Below are 23793 nucleotides of genomic sequence, written 5' to 3' on the forward strand. Positions count from 1 at the left end.
ATTCATGTGGATTCTAATATAGAAATCAGATCTACCAACTCAGAGCAAGAATTGAGGGGCATATTATCAAGTACGGCGATAATGGGCTTGATATTATGTCCTTGTGAATTCCCATAGCAGCCAAGATTCCGGTGTTAACCTGGGCTTCTATGGGAATTCACATGGGCATATAATCAAGCCCATTATCGCCGCTGTAGCGGCAGTTTCCTGCCACTAAAGCGGCGATAGTTTTATTGCCGCTCTTGATAATATGCCCTTAGTGTGGATAATTCAGATGTTATTATCATTTTGAGGAAGACCAATATAAATCTCCCAAATGTGTAATTCAAATAGATGGCAAGAAAGTTGAGGTTATGGTAGATTTCGGTAAACCTTTTACTATTTTTCTCATGTGCACTTCAATAACCATTAGAAAAACAAACAGATGGAGCCTAATGTGACAATAATGTTTATGGGTATATTTGGAAGAGAAAAGATATGTTACGATATTTAACTACAACTCTGTGTTTGTTTCTAAGACGTGTATATGTGGTAAGGTTTATTTTGCCATTGATAGACAGCATGTTTTAGATTAGAGACAACAGGGCAGGATGGGGATTTTCCCCACTCTCAATGCCAAAGTTCTTGAGTTTTGCATCAATTAATGTGATTGTTCAGATGTATATATATTGGCAAAATTTGAAGTTACGGACATTCTGCTGGACAAATTCAAGTCAAATTTAGGTAGGATTTGGTCAAGCTACTAAATTCTTCACACACCAGTGTGCTCAGACTTGATACTGTTCCAGTTGGGTATAATTTGAGAAGTGTACCCTTAACTGCGCGAGCCAGTTTAATTAGTATGCTAAATAATATATGTCTTTCAGGTATCATAGACCTGTTGATGCTTCTTACTGCATTTCTCCCATAGTACTACTTAAAAAATGGAAGTTTAAGGTTGTGTTTTGACCTGAGATCCGTAACAAAACAAAAAATTGTGGATTGCTGTCTTTTACTGCTTGTTCACGAATTATGGGCAACATTGGCAGGTTGGCATATCATCGAAATTGAGTTGACAGAGGAGTAACAGCACATTATCACTTTTGTTACTCCTGATAGAGCTTTATGGTATATCTATGCCATTTAGTTTGCATCTCCCACATGGGCATTTTTAGTAGCTAATAAATGCTTTGCTTTGGAATGCAAAGAAGTAATGGCCTTCCAGGATGTCATTCTGATATTTCCAGATTCTGTTGGAAAACCACATGTTGAGTAATATGGTGACTGCTGTTCGAGCTGAAAGTATGACATTACAATTAGACAGATACAAAAAATAGGAGTTCCTTATGTTTGAATCCCTCCTTTTTACTACTTTATATTACCAAACAAGGACTCATATGCACTGTCTATAATAGTGGTCTCAAACCTTTTCTATAATAGGAGCTACTTAGGTTCAATGAAAATTGTATTGAGCTACTAAAATTATTTGTGTGGTAATAGTGACCATGTCAGACAAGATTACGTTAGAGGTCACCTATGCAAGGTAACTTCAGGCAGAGACACTTTCTAGACCATATTCTTGCTTAAACCAAAAGCTAGTTTTAAAGGATACTTGTAAGCGATTCAACATGGGTTGATGTAAAATGGTCCTCACCCCATCAGACTACTTAAACACATCAGGTCATCAGCTAAGTGCCAGGAGGCGCTTAAAAACGCTCTAGGGTTCCCGCAGCGAGGGTCCCTCACTGGTCATTCTCCTGCCTGGAAACTATCTGCTTCCTTGTTTCTTTGTATCAGTCCTTGGGGAACTGCAACGTTGTCTGCACCGCTCTCACTGCAGCTGCCACGCATCTCCCGTTCACCAGGTCGCGGGTGCTGGGAAACTACATATCCCAGCGTCCTCTACAGGCGCCTCCCTTCAGCATCATCAGCTAAGCACCAGGAGGCGCTTAAAAACGCTCTAGGGCTCACGCAGCGCGGGTCCCTCGCTGGTCATTCTCCTGCCTGGAAACTACCTGCTTCCTTGTTTCTTTGTATCAGTCCTTGGGGGGACTGCAACGTTGTCTGCACCGCTGCCGCTGCCACGCATCTCCTGTTAACCAGGTCGCAGGTGCTGGGGGACTACATATCCCAGCGTCCTCTACAGGCGCCTACCATCAGCTTCATCAGCTAAGCGCCAGGAGGCGCTTAAAAACGCTCTTGGGCTCCCGCAGCGTGGGTCCCTCGTTGGTCATTCTCCTGCCTGGAAACTACCTGCTTCCTTGTTTCTTTGTATCAGTCCTTGGGGTACTGCAACGTTGTCTACACTGCTCCCGCTGCCACGCATCTCCCTTTAACCAGGTCACGGGTGCTGGGGGACTACATATCCCAGTGCCCTCTACAGTCGCCTACCATCAGCGTCATCAGCTAAGCGCCAGGAGGTGCTTATAAACACTCTAGGGCTCCCGCAGCACGGGTCCCTCGCTGGTCATTCTCCTGCCTGGAAACTACCGGCTTCCTTGTTTCTCTGTATCAGTCCTTGGGGGACTGCAATGTTGTCTACACCGCTCCCGCTGCCGCTGCCACGCATCTCCCGTTAACCAAGTCGCAGGTGCTGGGGGACTACATATCCCAGCGTCCTCTACAGGCGCCTATCATCATCTGAGTGCCAGGAGGCGCTTAAAAACACTCTAGGGCTCCCGCAGGCATGCTCAGGCGCTGCCCGGGCAAAGCCCGGGCCCGTCTGCGCCCGTCAGCGGATGGAAGAGGCTGGGCTGGGCCATCTCTCTAACATTTTCATTGGAATCTAAGTACGGCTGTGTAATTTACTTTGGACATAAGGGGGGGGGGCCTTTCTCCCATGTTGCAAGGAGTGACTGGTCGAGGGATTGAGTTTTCATTAATGCTAATTACCTACTTTGCAAACTGTTTAGATTTATACCTGAGGATATGAGCAAAGCTATACGCAAGGGGCGGGCAGGGGCAGGAGTGGTGGGGACCCTAGATGCCTTCCTCTTACAGGCCGAATCCGTATTAATACACAAGATCGAGCTAACAGAACGGAGGCTTTTATTAGACCCGTCACATCCATTCCTAGGGCAAGTTCCAGTGCCAGTCTTCAGTCAATGTAGCCATGAGCCCCCAACCCTCTCCTGGGATCCTAGCTAGTCCACAGCTGGGTACCCCCCATTCTTGCCAAGTGGTCAACACGTCTTGTTCGACCCCACCCTCCCCATCCAACATGCATACCAGGCAGCAAAACTTATCACAAGCCCCTAAAGGAAATGACCAAACTAAGAAAAGGAAAGTGCGTAGTGCCCCCAAAGCAAGTCATCAGGTTTCAAAGCAGGCAATGAGTAGGAATGTAGCATCTGGACGAGAGGGTCTAAAGTTCCACGCACCGACACTGATAACATTAAGGGAGGTGAGGTTAGCTCTGATCTACCTACTTCGGCGAACCGACATCCTGACCCCTTAAGGGCTCATGATGATCTTTTAAAACAGCTGGAAGAAAAGCTTCTAGCCCTGATCAATCCTGTTATGTCCAAATTAGAAGCTATCGACCAGAGATTGAGTAATATTGAGCAGTATATATCTAAGGACCAACCTGCCCAACCTGGGAACAGACAAACTAAAGGGGAACATCCATGACAACGCGGTCAAAACACCGCGCTGCCATTACCACGCTTCTTTTACAACGCAAGTCGTTACCACGACTTCCGCTGGAGGGCGCTCTAGGCTAAGGAATAGTAGATTTACTATTCCAACACCTAACCTACTGTACGTAGGCTGTAGTTGGAATAGTAAATCTTACTATTCCTAAGTCCAGCGCCCTACAGCGCAAGTCGTGGTAATGACTTGCGTTGTAAAAGATGTGTCGTGATGTACCGCGATCTAAAAGATCGCGTTGTAACATCATACAACCAAACTGAAGACTTAGCCATTAGTGAGACGAGAACCTTATCTAGATCACCACGTCTTGATGGGGCCCACCCTTCGTCTTCTATGGCAATCCCTCCAAATCCTTCCACATCACATGCACCAATTGGTAGGGAAGGGCCAAAGGGCCCAGTAGGGAGACTACAGGGATTGGGAGGGGTTTTGCCGGCAGTTGTCTCTTTACATCTTCCACCCGAGGCGACTCCACACACCATTATACTAGAAAATGTCCCGAAACTCCAACCTCGAGAAGAGGAACATTGATCCTCACTCAAGAACAAGGCCCTCCACTTTTTGAATACTAAAACAGGGCTTAGGAACCACCTCTTTGCAGATGGTGAGAAGGGTTGCTTAGGTAGGACATTCTGACAAAGGGTTGGATGGTGACTGCGTGGTTTTAAGTTTCAGGTCTGCGAACATGGTACAGTGTATTTTGGATCGGGCAGCCCCCTTTAGGGCTAGCACAGAGGCTATCAGTGTTCTCCCGTTGGGATACTTTTATCAATCTGGTATATATTCCAGGGTTGCAAGGGAGAGGACAATCTTGAATCCACTAGGGCCAAATAACCGTGCAGTCCCGACCTCCAATAGATTTGAGGTGCTTAGCACGCTAGAGGAAAACGATTGACTGTATTAAAAAATGTACTCCAATCCTCCTGGGGAAAGCGCAACCAAGGGTTCAAGAGACAATAAAAATATTATGAATAATCAGAATCAAGGGGGCCCTCTGCTAATAATAACTGATGTACCATAGGGCCCAAACAACTGGGAAGATCGATCAGGGGTGGCCCACAGTGTAAGCAATGTCATAACGAAAGCTGTGTGCTTAGTGCCGGGAAAAATTGTTTCCAGTGTAATCCCTGGTGTTAACCGGCTTCACCAAAGCTGTAATCCTAGCCCTGGTCACATAAAATTGTCTTTGGTTTCATGGAATATTGCCAGGCTAAAAAGTACATTGACATCACTTGATTGGCTTTCTTTTATTGACAAAAATGATGTCATAATATTTCAGGAATCGTGGTCAGTGGAGCCGGAGTTTAGACAAGGCTATTTAAACTTTTTCAAGCCTGCCATTCCCGGCCCGCGGGGTAGACCAATGGGGCGCTTAACCATCTGGGTGAGACAGGATGACAGCTATAAAGTTAAACAGATGGACTCTGAGAGTAGTGATAATTTAATAATCAAAATCCAAATCCCAGAGATTAAGGACCTCTTTATTTTTAATATCTATGCAAGAGGGAAGCCTGGAGGCAAAGCTTCGGACATTGTTGCCTGTTAGATCCTTATTTTGATCATTACAAAGGAATGGGGAACATCTTAGTAGCTGGAGATTTCTATTGCCGCTTCGAACCTCTAGATAGCAATGATGTAGATCTTGCCCTTGAGGAAGACCTTTCTTGGGATATTCTGCAACTATCCCTACCTCCTATTAAAAAGTGGACGGAAGCTGCACTGCAGCTTAAAGTATTATGCCTAGAACATGGGTTCAGGGCAGTGAATGGGAGGACGAAATCTGACAAGCAGGGCGCTCCCACATTCAACAGCGGATTGCGCAGTAGTCGCATAGACTATATACTTTTTTATAAGGAAAACTGGTCCTTTCTCAAGGATATGGTCATTATGTAAAGGGTGGAAAATGACCACAATCCCCTGGTGTTGTCTCTTCACTTCCTAGGAAGTTACGCCCCAGATGTTTGTTCAGTGGGTACTGAAATACACCTTGGCAATGATACCAGGATAGTAAAATGGTATTTTCCTCCTGCCTCTACAGTTACTCTACTGGTGGGCTTAGTATTTAGGCAACTATTCCTAGAGTCATCCCCCAAATAATCTTTGGAAATATTTCTACATTTTGGACAGCCTAGACTGTTAAAGCATAAAAAAAAATAACTGTGAGCCAGTCATTCCACATTGGCAAAGGCATTTAGGTGTAAAGTGATTCCTAATGTCAATGTTTTAACACTCAGTTGCAAACTTATATGAGGCATTCTCAGGTAACACATAATCCTTTCTGGCAGAGCCGGGTGGTTCATAAGAATAAGCCAGATGGACTGATCTGATCTAAGTTAAGGTTATACTCTGAAATATTTTAGACAATACTAATGCTACTTACCTAATTGACCAAAAATGGAAAACAAAACAGTCTTCCCTGAATGTTTTCCCACCTCCCTAAAATCTTTTATGTGGCCTGCCCTGTTACATATCACATGCATTGCTTTATTTTTTAGGTTTGCCCAGTTTTCTCGGTGTGGGTGCAATGGATGTAACCTTCTATATGGGAAGTGGATCTAAGATGTTGGTGTGATCATTATAGCGAAAGCTATTCTCCAGGGTTTCACTGGATCTATATTTAATGGGAATCCCCTGGCTTCCTGGAGAAATGCCCCTTTGTTAACATGTGGTATAGGTATCATAGGATGTCTGTAGCCACCCTTACCAGATTCAAACCTCTGGCAGCTATCCCCGTTAATTTGATTCTCAGACCCTAGTGTTAAATAATCATTGTTTGAGATCAATTGTCGTTTGGCCAATTTGATTTCTTCAACCATCTCATAACATTAGGACACAGTAGATTCCATTACTCTGAACAATGATTACTCATATTATCCATTATATCAAAAACCCTCCCTTCAACAGTAGAGATAAATACTTGAACTGTATCAATAATGGCAGATTTAAAATAAAGATATATATTTAATTTACCGCAAATCTCAATCTGTAATATACGGAGATCTCAGGAACAATTGCAGAGTCGCCCATGGTAAATCATAGGAAAATCTTAAAAGGTATATTAAACTCCAAAAACATATTTTAAATATTTTTATAATAAATATGAGTGTAAATGCAGTTTATATATTTTTTTAAAATACAGACCAAATAAAGGAACCGTTAGAGTACCTCTGACTTTGAATTACATTTTTTAATTAAGCAGATATAATACATTAAAAGAAAATCATTTATTGGAAGTTTAAATTAAAAATGTATTCCCACTTAAAGTGATACATTCTTTTTATTATTACGAATTAATAGTTATTTAAATTGTGGTGCATCATTTATTAGGTTATTTTATCATATTTGAATCAAATGTATTCTTACATTAGCATTTTAATTCAATAAAAGGTTGTTAAACTTTGTATAATTAAATTTCAAATATGTACTATTGTATTTATTTTAGTTTAGACTCTTTGATATTTTTAACAATTTCAACTACTTTAATTTAATGTAACATTATTTCCTAGGGAGCTTTATTTTAAGTCCATAATTCCATTATTTTCTATGGGGAGTTGTACTACCAGAGTTTGGCTATGTGTGGTGCTAGTGTTTCTGAGTTGGAGTACTTTTTTACTGTTTTGTATCCCTTTTTGGCTGCAGTAATTGTAGAAGTGCAGTTTTGTATAGCTATAGGCTTACTCTTACATAGGTGGGTTGATGTCCCTGCCTAAACCCTTCCCTAACCCTCATTGGCCCTCTTTCATATTATTCTAACGCCTCCGTAATCCCCTCCCCTTTATTCATAAGTATTGTTCAACCACTTTCTTCTGTTCCTTCCACATTTACTATTATAGTGCATACTTACATGTGTATAAACTCTGCATTTGAGATGGAGATCTCCCTACAGACAGGTGCGGGAGAGACGGAGGCATAAACACAGCGGTTAAGTTTGTGAAAAGCATTTTGTAAAACTAAAAAGTACTTCAAAATACAGATTATGAATATCCCCCATTTAATTTAAAATGGCTAAATATTCATTTATTTAACATTAGGTCTGATTGTGTGTCATTTGTTCCCCCGCCTCAATTGCTTTCTATGGAAGTGTTTTGCAGCACCGGTCAGTGGCCATGTGTGGTTCTTGATTTACATTAAGGATGGGTTGGACAGCATTTACATTTGTTTTAACATCTTTAGGGCAGTAGTATCTTTAGAGGTGTTGTTTATGAATTGCAAGCGCCTTAACCTTCTGTGGGGGTTTGTATGTATTAGTTCCTTCCTAACCCTTCATTAAATTTGTCTGAATCCTTCCAATTTAGTAAGTATTTTCCATTTTCCAGTCACTCTTCCTTGTTCCTCCCACATTTACCATGTAAAAGTTTTCCTTTTTGTGTAGAGATCTGTGCCACTTTAGAGGAGATCTCTACACAGAAAAGATAGGAAGGTCCACCTTTAGATTTATGAGTAGCATTTTGTATTACATCAAAGTACTGTTTAAATACTCCTTTACATACCACAAATGATGTTTGTGAATAGGTCTCCATATTTCCAGATCCCTATGTTATTGGTGGTGGATTTTTTTGCCAAACGTTTTTCAACAATACAATGGGAACACTTTTCAGCAAAAGTAATTTTGAGCAAAAATGTTGTGGACCATTATGTTTGTTTTGCAATAAACAAATTCAAAAGTAGGGGGTTATTTTTGCAAAACAACCACATCAATGACCCTTAGATGCAAATAGCTTTCTACCTGAGCATGAGGGCTATTAATGATTTATCCTGGATACATATGTATAATGCAAATCTGTGGTTTTCATTAATGATCATGCAGTCAAATGCTGTGCTAACAACAGTACCTAACCCGGCTTTGGAGGAAATGGGCAAACCCCTCACTTTTTTAAAGAAAGACAGGCAGGATCCCGCCTGGTATCGGTCAATTTAATGTTTGAGGCACACTACAAGTCCTACAGCATGGCTCTTAAGAATGGATGGGAAGGTGAAATTGAAGGGAATCTTGGCATATTTTGAGTTCATTGGCACTGTGAACCATTGCATGAAGGCACACCTAGTTCATTTAATGAATGAGATACTGAAGAAACCCATTTTTATATAGCCTAAACCTTGCGCAGATGTTTGATCTAATATCCCATTATCAAATATGGAGTTTTAAGAGTGTCAGAATGAAGCAATTAAAACCCTTCACAGGAGGCCAGGTGGAGATTTGATCTAAGGGGCCTGTTTATGGGCATTTTTAAGTCATGCCAGTCTCTGCGCAGATGTATTGACATCACCTTCCGTTGCATTTTCATTTTCCCGGGGCAACCATGGATTCACAACAAATCCTAGAGGAGGATATCCCGTTTTAGCATTTTACAGCAAAATGTTAACATACATTTGCAACAAATACAGGTGTTTTGAAGCGGTGCTAATGAAATATTACAATGCATTTGTTTGTATCAATTACGTCTTAACTCTGAATGGGTGTTCCAATTATCCTCAATAAATTTCGAACAAGTTGTGGCAAAATAGTAAACTATTCAAAATAACATCACTTAACCTTGGGTAAAGAACATAGGGGCATATTACCAAGGGCCATTATCGCCGCCTTAGCGGGACTTTTTCCCGCCAAAGCGGCGATAATTTTATCGCCCTATTACCTAGCTGTCGCTAACACCAGTTAGCGACAGCTAGTAGGAGATAGCGATCATCTTGGGGCCCACTTTGCATGTCAGCGATATTTATCGCTAATGACATGCAAAGTGGGCGTGCCAAGATGTTAGCGACTGGAAACAGTCGCTAATATCTCTATCTCCAATTATCAACAAAGCCTTACTTTTGGAAATATTCGTGCTAAGCGCGAATATCTCCAAAAGATAACGCCTGCCCAGAGCAGTTCTTAGCCATGTTATCCAATGGAAGGTGGATAACATGGCTAAGAGCATTGTCACGATAATGCATGAATATCGCTGATTTTTCAGCGATATTCATGCATTTCGCAGGATTTTTACCGCTTTTGAGATAAACCTTGATAATATCAAGGTATCTCAGTGGGAAAAATCGTCGGAGCGCGGCGATATAATTTTAGCCGCTAACCATGCATAGCGATAATTATCGCTATTGCTTGCTAATATGCCCCTTAGAGAGTTTTTTAGAGCACGGTGGGTGGTCTTTTAGACCACCATATCAGCATAGGCCCTCACCTTCACCTTCCAGATGAAGGTCAATCCATCTTTTTGAATAATCAGCGACGGTCTGGCAGGGATCGTTTTAAAGAAAGTGCTTCTGCTGGTACACCATAAGCACTCAAATCAAACAGAATACTGGGTGGGACACTATGTAAAACACCCAGTGAGATCTGCTCACTACGTTTGGGTTTTAAATATAATTGGCCCACAGTTTCGTTCTTGTATGTGTGCGTGTGGTGTATGAAGCTCAGAGCAACCTAACAATTCTTGCACAATTTTTTTCAACTTGCCCTTTCTTCACATTTTTTTGTGCTTGTATTAGGAAACACAATATACTGATAACAGTATTGATCATATATGTTGAGTAGATAAGATGCGTATTTGTGACTTGGTGCTTGGAGAACTATTATTATTATTATTATTATTATTATTATTAGTGGTAGTAGTATTAGTAATAGTAGTAGTAGTAGTATTAATATCATCATTATTTTTGTCATCTGTCAATAGGTCAACAGAACTAATTTTAGCAACCTCAGAAACAAAGGATGCTGAGTTAGTTCTGATGAGATTCAAATTTGTGCACCCGCCTAAGCTCCCTGTTGTTGGGTTGCCAGGAAACAGGCCTGGTGGATTTCAGGGCCCACAGGCAATAATGACGCAAACACTGGGTTATAGTTTTGGCCCTGAACTACGAGGCCATCCCCGGGTCCCATTTATTATCTTCTAACCACTTGCACTCCTGGCATTCACCACTTCTCCAATTAGGAGGGTCCACCCTGTTATACACCCCTCCAACCGTATCGTAGGGGGCAAGTTTGAGGTCAGGACCTCCTTCAGCGTGTTATATGTGTAAGGTTGTCCTGCCTCCACAACTGATTTTCCCAGCTTGTGGAGGGCTGCACCTCCTAGATGTAGAAGCATAGGGCGCTGATGGTCAGCTTTCAATGCCACAGCTGCGAAGTAAGTCTCAAGCTGTTCCAACAAGATAGCGGTCCATCAATTAAACAAGCACTGGCGTTGCCAATAGGTCTCGCAGTAGGAAAGTTGGAGCTATTGGTTTTGTAACTGACAAAGCCCTTTATGTTTTTAAAATGAAAACAAAAATAAAAGGCATTGTTATTTGCAATTGTAATAGCTCAAACTCTCGTGAATGCGAGACCTATTGCATTGCAAATGCTTGTCTGTATGGGGATTGCTGAGAAATGTACACCGTACGCTGGTTTAGATGTAAAAGAACACACATGCACCTCCACAGTGGAGCATCTATCCCCAAAGCCAAGATGTATTGTTATGAACGACCTGGCACTTAAACTGTATAAATCTACAAAAGGTGCTTTAAAAAACACCTAAAGAAATATTAGTGCCTGCTTCGTTCATCCACCAAACAGAGGCCTTGAACTAAAGAAGGGTCACCAATACAATGAGGCAGCTGAGCGGCGTGTACAGCCCAGTGTAACTAGACACCCCCAGAGGTGGCGGTGATCGGTTGGGGCACTCAAAGGCATTCTCCTTGGGGAAGTCCTTACAGCGTCAATCACCCGGCTGTGAAGACAGCGCAGCTCGGGTAGAATGAGGGAATAAAGGCGCGCGTCTCGGCTCAGAGTGTGACCGGCCGAGGTTCAGGGAGTGTGTGGTGCGTGAGTCACCGGCAGGTCAGGTCGTGCACGTGGGAGGAGGCAGAAGGCTCACGAGGGTACTGTGGGGACTTCATTTCACCGTGGTGTTTTAGCATCCACGGCCCCTGGTGTGCACATTTGGTGCTGGCAGATAGCGCCCACATGACCGCCCACTTACTTCAAGGAACTCAACTCCTGGGAGAGATATTAGTCAGTGATCGAGGGTGGCGATAGAACTGAAACCTAGATGGCGGAGATAGGACTTCTAGATCAGCATGAGGGGAGAATTTAGTCTGACGTGAACGGATTGCGAGTAAAGGTGAAGACATGGGAAATTTCGGCGAGATAGAAGGGTATTAAACATAACGGAAGAATTGGGTTTAGATGAGTCCCCGGGGGTGGGATGGAAGTGGACAAAGAAAAGGATAGAAAAGCACAAGGGAGAGCAAACGATGTGAAAAGAGACGAGGGGGAGCCACGGCAGATGGAAGTGAAGGGACTACAGGAAGAGGAATGGAAGTAAACTGATGGTTGGAGACGAGCTACGGGGGATGAATTGAGATCGGCAAAAAGACAACAAAAAAGTAAAATAGACTCTGAGGATGGGGGAAAAACTGGAGGCAGAGATTCTGACTGAAAGGACACCTATGTGGAAAGACAACATGGAGTCATAACAGTGGCAATAGAACGACCGCAATGGAGGCCTGACAAGACGGTGTTGGGGGGAAAAGAGGCTTTTAAGCGCTGGAACTGGAAGTCTAAGAGGCAGGAAAGCGATGAATCGGCGAATACCCATCGTGGGTCTAATGCGTTACAGCAGAGATATGAGCAGGAGCCGGGAGGTGTGAAGAGGTGCAGCCAAGCGGGGTGAGAAATGGAGGCGCCAGGACAAATGGAGGAGGAAGAAAGAGGGCAAAGGGCAAGACAGACTCAAACAAGAAGGACTGGGCGAGAAGGGAGGGGGAATGCCAGCAGGGAGAGAGGAGGAAAGGTGGGAGGGAACACGGCCTGGGGGAAGCTGGCTGGGGAGGGGGAGGAGAAATGCAAGTAAGGCTGTGCGCGGGGAGAGAGAGGGGAGGTGCTGGAGCTGGGGAACAGATGGCCGTGAAAGTTTATGGCCCAAAAGCGCGTGCCTGTATAAATATAGCCAATAGGTCTCGCTTTTTGGACCCTATAAGTATTTAGTTATGCAGCAGAATATCCTTGGTGCAACAACACCAACTGTTGCATGGCTAAACACTTATAAGGTCCCAAATGCTTGACCTATTGGCTATGCCAATGCTTGTTAATCTTGTTAACTATCCACTCCCAAGCTGCGTGGCACCACATCCAGGTTTGAATCTTTCAGTCTCTTTGCTCTGTTGCGTTTGTACACAATCTAGCGAGTTCTAAGTAGCCACCTCCCTCTCCTCTTTAAAACTTCACTCATAGTGCACCTCACTTTAATCAAATGGGTGGAATGCTGCTTATTGAGGGCGACCCCTACACAAAGAGAGCCCTGGCACAAAACAAGGCAAAAATACATTGTAAAAGTGTGCTACACAAAAGAAGGGAAGGGAGGGAACGGAAGAAGGTAGATAGATGTGATAGGAAGAAATAGAGAAGAAGGAAGAAAGAAATAGGGGACGAAGAGAAAGAAACACAAGCCAAAAAAATTGGAGTAGGAAACAAAAAAGAATGAAATAAACAGAAAAATAAAGAAACAGATGGAGGGGGAAAAAGGAAGAAGAAAAAAAGGAGAGGTGAAAAGGCAGGGAAAGGTGGAAAGGCAAGAAGATGGAAGTGTGAGAAATAGAGAGAACGCTGATGTCGTACAAGTTCTTGAGACACCCTCTCCTCAGCACCTTTCTGGTAAACTCTGTCGGAGGAATGAGGAAGCGAGCGGCGTGCTGAGTGCTGCACTCGAAGCATGCAGGGTAACAGTGTGAGGAGCAGAACTGAGGAGAGACAGACAGGCAGGCACAAATGAGAGACAGACAGGCACAGAAGAGAGACAGGCACAGAGGAGCGGCTGCACGGTGAGAGGAGAAACGATAGGGGGGGACAGCAGTGGAGAGGAGACACAGGGGCCGAGGATAGACAGACAGGAGTGACAGATACAGTGGGGGAGAGATGGGGCAGAACGAGAAGCACACATGAGAAAGAGGCACAGAGGAGAATAGATAAGGGGGTGAGCCACAGAAGAGGGCAGCAGAGAGGCAGCCGAAGCCGAGAGTAACATGGAGAACAGACGGACACGAGGAAAAACGATAGGGGGGACAGCAGTGGAGAGGAGACACAGGGGCCGAGGATAGACAGACAGGAGTGACAGATACAGTGGGGGAGAGATGGGGCAGAACGAGAAGCACACATGAGAAAGAGGCACAGAGGAGAATAGATAAGGGGGTGACCCACAGAAGAGGGCAGCAGAGAGGCAGCCGAAGCCGAGAGTAACATGGAGAACAGACGGACACGAAAAGGAATAAATAACAAGCATAGCTAGAAAGCAGCGGAGTGATCGAGGATAGACAGTCACAGAAGAGGGCAGCAGAGAGGCATCCGAAGCCGAGAGTAACATGGAGAACAGACGGACATGAAAAGGAATAAATAACAAGCATAGCTAGAGAGCAGCGGAGTGATCGAGGATAGACAGACAGGAGTGACAGATACAGTGGGGGAGAGATGGGGCAGAACGAGAAGCACACATGAGAAAGAGGCACAGAGGAGAATAGATAAGGGGGTGAGCCACAGAAGAGGGCAGCAGAGAGGCAGCCGAAGCCGAGAGTAACATGGAGAACAGACGGACACGAGGAGAAACGATAGGGGGGGCAGCAGTGGAGAGGAAACACAGGGGCCGAGGATAGACAGACAGGAGTGACAGATACAGTGGGGGAGAGATGGGGCAGAACGAGAAGCACACGTGAGAAAGAGGCACAGAGGAGAATAGATAAGGGGGTGACCCACAGAAGAGGGCAGCAGAGAGGCAGCCGAAGCCGAGAGTAACATGGAGAACAGACGGACAGGAAAAGGAATAAATAACAAGCATAGCTAGAGAGCAGCGGAGTGATCGAGGATAGACAGCCACAGAAGAGGGCAGCAGAGAGGCATCCGAAGCCGAGAGTAACATGGAGAACAGACGGACACGAAAAGGAATAAATAACAAGCATAGCTAGAGAGCAGCGGAGTGATCGAGGATAGACAGACAGGAGTGACAGATACAGTGGGGGAGAGATGGGGCAGAACGAGAAGCACCCATGAGAAAGAGGCACAGAGGAGAATAGATAAGGGGGTGAGCCACAGAAGAGGGCAGCAGAGAGGCAGCCGAAGCCGAGAGTAACATGGAGAACAGACTGACACGAAAAGGAATAAATAACAAGCATAGCTAGAGAGCAGCGGAGTGATCGAGGATAGACAGCCACAGAAGAGGGCAGCAGAGAGGCATCCGAAGCCGAGAGTAACATGGAGAACAGACGGAAACGAAAAGGAATAAATAACAAGCATAGCTAGAGAGCAGCGGAGTGATCGAGGATAGACAGAGAGATAGGCAAAAAGCTTTCAATAAAGAGCGGCCGGGATACTGAAAGTACGGCCGGCCAGCCATGAATAATTAGGGGAGGAGAAGCCGCAGAGCACACGCCGGGAGAAGCCCTTTGATGTGGTGGCGGCTGTGAACAAAATGCAATTAGGAGGGAGGAAGGGAGGCTGATGCGCGTGCTTGTTTGGTCACGTGATTCACGTGAACTCAAAGAAAACCGCACCAAAAAGCCCTTGGTTTCACGAGGATTTTGAGCACTTTAATTCTCTCCATTTCCCATTCCTTCGGAATGGAAAAGGCGAGACCTAAAAAAGTTCAATGGGGGGCACAGTAGACATGATGTGTGTCAAGCACTGTATGCACTTTGCTTGGGACGACGTGCACCTGCTGACATTGGGCAGTTGCTGTTGGGCTTAAGCGTGATTCTGGTGCTTTAGATGTAGAACCTCAGAGGTGGAAAATGGCCACTGGTGTGTGTATCCTTTTTTTATGTTCTTTCTATTTTTCCAAGTTACTCCTTCTCTTGTACTTTTACTTGACTTTCAGGGATTGAGGGTCGCTCTGCCTCTGCTAAAGAAGGCAGGCATGCAGCACTGGGCTGAGGTGACACTAATTATTTGTCTTTTCATGTAGTTTTTTTTGGTTTGTCCTATCTCTTCCTGCCGGGTGAGGTTGATTTTTGCCTCTCTTGCTCCTCCTCTTTTTTTCTGTTGCTGAGCCTCCTGAACCACCGGGCTATCAGCTGGTAGGCAGCGCGTGGTCCGTGGGCTGCCCTCACTGTGAGCTGGCCAGGAGTCAAGTATCATGATGTGGGACTGGGCTCCTCCTCAGGGCAGCAGGAGCGGAGAGCCAAGCTTCACAAGCAAACCAAAGGAGGGACGTGTGCAGAGCAGCGAGCAGCGGACACGCCCCACGGTTCTGCGGAGTGCCTAGGACCGGCACAGGATCTCAGGGGCGAGACCCTTGTGCATCCGATCAGAGGTATGGCGGTGCCAGCAGCTGCCTCACCTGAACAGATGTGACCCAATCTTCGGCCACACAACCCAGAGCGAATGGCCCAGCGGGAGGCAGATCGTGGGATCAGCTGACCGCCAGTGATAACCGGTGGGAGCACCAGCGGGCACCAGGACCAGGAAACAGGCCTTGTGGATTTAAAGGCCCACAAGCAATATTGACACATACACTGGGTTATAGTTACGGTCCTGAACCACACGGCCGTCATCCAGGTCCCATTTATTATCTTCTAACCCCTCCCACTCCTGGCATCCACCACTGCTCCAATTGGGAGGTTCCCTACTGTGATACACCCCTCCGACTTTATTGTAGGATGAACAGCCCACCAACATAACACCTGTAAGCATGAGTCATTCCTAACAGGTACCCTTTGTGGAACTAAGTATTTTTCAACCATGACTAAAATGCAGAGCATGGGTCCTCTTTTTTTTATCAAACTTTTATTGTTTTCATTTACAACCAGGCGTCTGTCACCAAAGAAGACAAATAGACATTCAATTACGACTATTTGTAATGCTCTGATCATGCATATAGCCTCCAACCGGTCATGACTCGGTATTTTTGACCTTCCCAATAGGTATTAGAAAAACTACAAGGTTGAAAATGTTAAGTCAATCAGAGCATCTAAGGTTCTTTGACGTTCATTCTTCCAAAGCGAGGAACATGTTCTTCATATACATGGCTAGCAATCCGCCCTGAAACAATCAATTGGAATAAGTTTGGGTGGTGGAGAGAAGTGGAAGAATGCAATGAAATTTACGATTTAGGTATTTCCGTTGAGCCCAAAAGGTCTAAAATACACGACGCTGAGATCTGACTATCATCAAATCTTTTGTGAATTTGACTCACACGGTTACGCCTTTTTTGATACACATTCTGACATTTAAGGACTTTGGGGCTTATTTACAAGCCTCTTGAGCCACTTTTGCGTCATTTGTAACATGGGAAAAGTGACGTACGGGTGACGCAAGGGGCTGGGAAATAAGCCCCTTTGTGGGTATAATACCTTACTTTTATAAAGCGATCTGTGAATAGTAGGAAAAATATACTACTTCACAAATAAATGAAACACTAATGTATGCTTGTTGTGCTGAATATTTTATTAAAAACATAAAGCGTTGCCGTTAACAATTTCCTCTGAGCGACATTGTTTCTGCTTGCATAACAAGAAGAAAATAGTTTTTCTTTCCGGCATACAGAAAGGATTGTGCAAAATGCAGCAAATTCCGTTCCAATATTTCTGGTACTTACTTTAAAATGGATTCCAGAACTTAATTATGTAATTCCATCTTTCATTTGTGGAAATTAGGCTAAAATCACTTTTTTGCTCATTGCTTTATAAGAAAAACACGTAGTACAAAATCAATTTGATTCATTGTAGCTCAGGCACAAACCCTACCTTCTTCACAGCACTCCTTCCCTTGGGGAATGGAAGGAGTATCTGAAACTACAAGTTTGAGGTAAGGTTCAGTATTGAAGGATGGGTGACCGACAGTCACCTCAAGCATTGGGGGTGCGGGTAGTTCTAAACCGCAGTTTGAGGATGTAGGGATGGGGGAGTTTTGGTTGAGGCAAGAGGACATACATTTGTGCAATACAAAGCTAGCTGAAAGTGTGCTCCAAATAATCAGGCATGGAGTAGGCCGACATATATTTATGCTTGCCCTACCTGTGCATATGGTAACACCGTCTCCTTTAATGGCAAAATGGTGTACAGCCACACATGTGGTATCTCTGCTACAGTGAGATTGAATGCCATGGTTCAATGTGATATGGCTTTTTTACCCTCTCGACTTTAACTTGACCATGCCCCCCCAAGGCCCTCTATTTTCTGTTTATTTTAATACATTCCTTACACAGGTTTTCCTGATTTTCACCAACAATGGTTAGTTGTGCCTTCTACTCTTTTGGTATCCCTCTAAATCCTTTACTGAGGCATTTATAGATGTCCTTGTCTTGCATCACAACGGCATCCTGGTTGACCCTGAGGCCTCTTTTTTGAGGTCTGTCCTGAGTTTGTCCTTGGATTGCGTCTTGATCTTATGTGGGTCGAATCAATAGTCCTTTATTCTGGATCATTGATTGTTTTTCTAGGGTTGCAATGTCACAGCTTCTAGATGAAGCACAAAGAACATCTATAGATGTGTCCATAGCGCCCTTGGGCTACACCTTTGATCTGTCTCTCGGTGGGCAAATACATCTTCTATTTATGTGTCAATGGATTGTCCAAGGTGGTACTGTCACCCTTATGTTAGGATCTTATAAGCCCATCCACTCATGATGTCTGTGAATTTCTTCATGTGTGCCTTCCCTGTCTTGAGTGGAACCAACAGATGCATACATGAAGGCACCAATCCCACAGATTGCACCAGCACACTAGAAGGAACAGGCTACTACTCTCACAGATCATGTGCTTTGTTAAATAACATGTTAAAAAGGCCCTGGCAAAATTTCAATTGCATTTCATTGCATTTTGTATTATGTTTTTAATGTGAAGTAACATGAAATTATGCCATTACCCCACACCGCATAACTAGAAGATGGTCGAGTAAACAAATCCTATGGGGGAGCTTGAGAACAACGTCAACATATAAAACCTGAGTGACTTGTGTTTTTTGCAATATTTCTTTTAGCTCGAAGTGCATTTCTGACACGCAGACGCACTTAGCACTAAAAAAAAATAGCAGAATTCCAGATTTGCATTTTGTACATTTCGCTTACTTTTACTGAAATTTCGTCAAATTACTCAAAAGCAAATTTTTCACACCGTTAAAATGCAAATGCATGAAAGGTGCACTAATCGTCTCAAATAGCTCTGTGCACTTCTCTACGCATACCAAGATCACAGCAAAGTTATGATCTTTGACCCACGACCAGAAGATGTCAGGACCTTGCATGCCCCATCAGACTCTTCCCAAATATGTCACTCTACATCCACACACATTGCCTAAAAAGCATTCAGCTCCTTCTGCAATCACCACAGATAGTGAGAGCGCTAAATTGCAACACTAGTGGCTGTTGCATGCTATTCGAATTCAAAATAACACATCTGGCGTAAATAAAGCGTGACACAGGGAGAGTTTTAAACCCAACAGTACTCACGAGCTCTGGCTTTCAGTCTGTAATGGCGCTCCAAGACAACAGTCTGTGCTTTGCTCTTCTCTGGCTGACTGCTGGAAGGAGCGTCAAAGAATTATTAAAACGCTACTTATGTTTATCATAAATGCCTAGAGATTGGGGAGCCGCGGATATGAAAAAAAAGCATCCGTTTTGTCAAAATGTAATGCATATCTGGTAAACCAGGAAATATGTCCTCGGTTCGTCTCCACAGACAATACCTGGCCCCGTGACCTGAGATTAGAAGACGACATTATTTTCGATAAGAAGGACATTTTTAAAAAACAGAGCGGATGTTTGTGCACGTTGCTTGCGAGTATTTGTAATCTTGAAAAAGGCTAAAGGAGGCTAGCACAGCTCGTGATAGCAGCGTGAGCCTAAAAGCAACATGGTATATACTGTGGCAAACAACATGGCTGACTGTGTCTGAACCACTTGTTATTCCCAATGCCTGGTTCCATCTCTTTGGTGATAAGCTTTTTGTTGGAAGTGTTTGATATATGAAGTTACAGCACATCGCATTTTGCGAGCATGGTTGGATTGGCCTACAGTAGTGCTTCCCAAACTTTTCAGTACCACGCCCCAATCTTTAGAACTACAACCTTTCGCTACCTGCCAAGGTTTAATGGACGAGGTGTGCAATGTGTTAATGTAAATAAAATATCATGTGGTACGGCACTGTAATTTAAAGAATGGCCACTAAATTTGCACAGGCAAACCGTTTTACTGATTAAAATGAGGTTGCACACAAATGATAATGTGTGGAAATTAGATTTCAGTGAATATTTATCATCACCAAGTGAAGTATCTTGATTTGTTTTGATCCTCTTAAAGGTTTTTTTTCTATCATACTTCAGAATTACAAAACAAAGTGCTTCATTTTTGATTTCCTAGCTCTTTACAGTTCTTTATATTTTGTTGTGTTATAAAAAAATTACATCCTACTGCCTTTCCTCTCACACTCTCCATTACCCAGCAACATTGTCACATAACTCACTTTACTTTTCTTTCTCTGCCTACAAAGTGAGAGGAATTTGTAAACATAAAAATAGCCGAAATTTGTCAGAAGACATAGCCAGACATTTGAAGTGCAGCAAATGTGACCAGATACATATAGATTTTACAGGCACCTTTTTATATTGCTTGGACTTTCAGAATCCACCAAAAATTGGTTCTACCAGACCCACAGTTTGTGAAACACTAGCCTATAGGGCAATCAGGCAGTGCCCCAAGGGCAGGTCTAAAAGGTCAGTGTGTGGGTAGTTTTCTTGGTTGGGTGTGGGACAGTATCTATGGGGCCGATTACGATGGCGGGAAGTACGCCACCGCCGGGCCGCCGGTGAGGACCGCTGGCCCGGCGGACTTCCCGCTATCACCCTGAATATTCCCACCGCCAAATTAGGATGCTGGTGGGAATGGGAAAGTACCACGGCTGATGGAAAGACCGTCCACCGCTGTCCCGCAAGGCGGTCCTTTTCCGCCTGCCTTGTGGGACCCGGTACCATGGGGTAATGGAGGTGGTGCCGTGCAGCCACCGCTGTGGGCATTATGATGCCTGTCTTTTGCTGCAGAGTTCCCACCGCAAAAAGACAGGCGGAGAATGCCTTTGAGGGCCCGTTGCGGGCCCCTGGGAGGGGTGGGGTGCTGCACGTGGGGATACCTATGGTACCACCCTGCATGTGCATGTACAAGGTGGCAGGCAATGCAAGGTGCCTGCCACGTTGTACATACACATGTAAAACTTGTATTTTTACATTGTGGCGGGTGCTGACACCCGCAGCAATGTAAACGTACAGGATGCCCCCGCCAGTGTGGCGGGCGCATCCTAATTCGTTTTGTGGGACCGCCGCACCTATGGCGGGCGGTCCCATTTGCAGCAGTGACCGCCCGCCATCGTACTCGGCCCCATAGTCTGGTGGTCCGGGTTTTACTATTTATTTTTGTTGATATTATCACAAACATTGCAGTGACGTCTTGAGAATTTTGGTGGCCCTGGGCAAAATGCAATTTGGGCGACTGCTGTTTTAAACACATTTAAATTTATTATAAATGCTTAGCTAATTCAGGCCAAAATGATACCAAACAATATCGAATCAAACATACATGAATGACAATCGAAGGGGCATGGCCTGGATGCCATGGCAGACTGACGCTGGAAGCCAGAGCTCCAGCCAAGGAAGCTCGGCACTTCTCACCTTCCGTGCCCACAAGGCACCTGAACCGTAGTCTCCGGTGGCTGAAGATGGGAACACCGCCCAGGGGTGTGGGGCATGCATGAGTTGGGGGACACAGGGATTGGAGACCTGGCCTGATCCTAAGTGCCCAGGAACCGTGGCAGAAAATCAAGATGACAGCCACTGTGGCCCGCAGCAGAGCAGGCCTATTGTCATAAAAGTCCCGGGGGGTGGGGGGAGGGGGGCTGTCAAGCTGGGGCAACGGGAGACCCTTCTGGATGGGGCCCAAGATTTGAACATAGCCGCAGTGACATTTCAGTGTGTCAAATTGAATGTTACAGTTACTGTAAACAATAGAAGCTTTACAAAAACAGTTTACAAAAGAGAAATGATGACTGGAAGCTAAAACTGCCTGCTCAAGAAAACTTGACTAAGCATAGATGAAGCCATTTATTCTTGAAACTGGATGTATTTAGGTCTGACACTTACAATTTTCTAAAAACGCACCGCTTTTACATTTGGATTTTTACAGATTGATGGCCTCATTTATGAGCATCTGGCGTAGGGCAGCACTGCAAATCTTCCTGCTGTGCTGCCCTACGCCAAAGTGAAAGGGCAGGAATGCACCATATTTATGAAATACGGAGCATTCCTGTTCTTTCCCCTTGCGCTGGTGCAAAATGTGCTCCCTAGTGCTAACATAGACACCCTCTCGCACCATGGTGCAAGGGTGCCTCCATTGCAGGCAGGATTGTCTTTGTTCAGGAAGGAGCACCTTCCTGCACAAAAACAACCCCAAGAGGTGTTTTCCTCTTTCTTTTTTTAATGTTTTTATTGATCATCATCAATTCATAATTTCATCATTTCATTGTTACACAGAATAAATAAAATACACCATATATTTTCATCTTGGAAATCAGAGAAAGGAAATATAAGAACAAGCCGATTTTTCGCTTTAAACATATCATTGCGTCTTGGCCACCATATCAAGTATCTTCTTCTACCTTCATGATGTACGGAGCCCCTAATACACCACGGCATTATTATTGATATCAGATCCTATTGATCCACCCTTCAGACAACTCTTTTCCACCCCTATCAATCTTTCCACCTCCCTAGCAAGAGTCCCTAAGCATGGTTGCGGTGCTCCTGGCTCTTCCCCTCTAATTTTTCTCCATCTTTTTTTTCCATTCTGAAACTGGAGCCCAAATTTGTTTCCCCAGTTGCTTTGCCTTCCATCCATCCTTTCTTCTCATATAATGCCTTCTCAAGATTGTATGTAGCTAATAACCGTGACATCCATTGTTCAAACATTGGGGGGTTTGGATCTTTCCATAGAGATGCTATACATATCCTACTTGTGGCTATGGCCAGAAATATAAATTCCTGATCATTACTCCCAATACCATCACTTCATTCGTTAAGTTTATATGGATCCCCATTGCTCTACACCTAAACTGTTCTATTGAGCTTTTAAATGAATCTAAGATAGGGCATGAAGCAAACATATGGATTGTATCTGCTTCCATACTTTGGCATCGCGGGCAGCTTATACCACTTGTTCCCCCCCCCAGCGAGCTATTCTATGTGGTATATAATATAGCTCAAAAATGGTCTTATACTGTTGCGCCTGGAGGTTCGCTACCTTTAATACTGTGTTTGCAAGTTTGAGCGAGGTTTCAAACTCATTCCCGACTATATTCAGTTTAGTTCTCCATTTTTCCGAGACTTTCCCCCGATCATCTTTCTTATAGTGGCTCAGTTCTTCATATATATGTGAAATTGTGCATTCCTCATCGCTTTGCAATCGCTCCATAAGTTCTTCTCTTTTAAATACCTTATTACCTCGTTGCTTCTTTAGTAAAGCTGATCTAATCTGCAGATATTTGTAAAAGTCTCTAAGCTCTAGATTATATAGATGTTGCGCCTTATCGAAAGTGATTATGCCTGTAGCATCAGCAAAATCCCCAATAGTTTTTACAGCAAGCTCATCCCAGCGTCTCATTAAATTGTCATAAAACACCTCCGGTAATGAGGGGTTCTTGAATAGGGGGGTATAGTAGTTCATTCTTCCAAGTTCCAGCTTTTTCCGGACCAAGGTCCAGATTGATATTGCGGCCCCCAGTGTCTTGAACTTTACTTTCTTGTAGTAATTTGCCTCACTGAATGTTAAAAGCCATTTGTTGGCCTCAGTTAATATAAGTTCGTAAATATCTGGGATACCCTCGTTACCCCTCCATTTATCTTGAATAGTGCCCCCCAATAGCCCTCTGGTATATTGGAGGACCGACACCCAATAATATGCCCTGAAGTCAGGTACTGTCAAGCCCCCCCCGATCTCTTGCTAGGGACATGGACTTAATAGCCCTTCGAGTTCTGCCTTTCGCCCAAATGAAGCGGTTAGCGACTCCCTCAATCTCTTTGAACCAATTACTATTGAATTTTAATGGAATCATCCTAAAGAGATATAAAACTTTAGGGAGGAATAGCATTTTTATTATATTGCAGCGACCTACTATCGTCAGGTGCAGATTATTCATTCTATCTAAATCTTTTTTAGATTTTTG

At 44.1% G+C, this 23793-nt stretch overlaps 1 protein-coding gene across 1 annotated transcript in view; it reads right to left on the minus strand.

The window, feature by feature from the left end:
- The window catches only part of LOC144752518 (uncharacterized), a 463484-nt gene that overhangs the window by 83607 nt on the left and 356084 nt on the right, over positions 1–23793 (minus strand). The gene's annotated exons all lie outside the window — the stretch shown is intronic.

Source organism: Lissotriton helveticus, chromosome 5_1, assembly GCF_964261635.1.
Source record: "Lissotriton helveticus chromosome 5_1, aLisHel1.1, whole genome shotgun sequence".
Lineage (NCBI taxonomy): Eukaryota > Metazoa > Chordata > Amphibia > Caudata > Salamandridae > Lissotriton > Lissotriton helveticus.